This window comes from Propithecus coquereli, unplaced genomic scaffold (genome assembly GCF_000956105.1).
Source record: "Propithecus coquereli isolate 6110/MARCELLA unplaced genomic scaffold, Pcoq_1.0 Scaffold1, whole genome shotgun sequence".
NCBI lineage: Eukaryota > Metazoa > Chordata > Mammalia > Primates > Indriidae > Propithecus > Propithecus coquereli.
Genome location: NW_012133857.1, coordinates 25,207,473 through 25,207,795, shown reverse-complemented (window position 1 = coordinate 25,207,795; position 323 = coordinate 25,207,473). Strand labels below are relative to the sequence as shown.

At 33.1% G+C, this 323-nt stretch overlaps 1 protein-coding gene across 8 annotated transcripts in view; it reads left to right on the top strand.

Moving 5' to 3' along the window:
* CADPS (Ca++-dependent secretion activator) overlaps positions 1-323 on the top strand; it is a 524,321-nt gene that overhangs the window by 137,071 nt on the left and 386,927 nt on the right. The gene's annotated exons all lie outside the window — the stretch shown is intronic.

Below are 323 nucleotides of genomic sequence, written 5' to 3'. Positions count from 1 at the left end.
TGGGTCAGAGTAGGAACACTTAAGTGACTTAGAAGTGAGTTTGTTCCAAGCTTTAGGCCTGCACCAGTCTAATACCATAGCCACCAGCCACATGTGGCCATTGAACACTTGCAATGTGGTTACTCCAGATTGAGATATGTTGTAAGGGTAGAATACACCAAATTTCAAAGACATAGCATTAAAAAAAAGTAAACTATCTCATTAATAATTTATGTCATTTATATAATAGTTACATGTTGAAATGATAATATTTTAGACATATTGGTTTAAATAAAGTATGCTAAAGCTCATTTCACCTGCTTCTTTTTACTTTTTTAAATGCG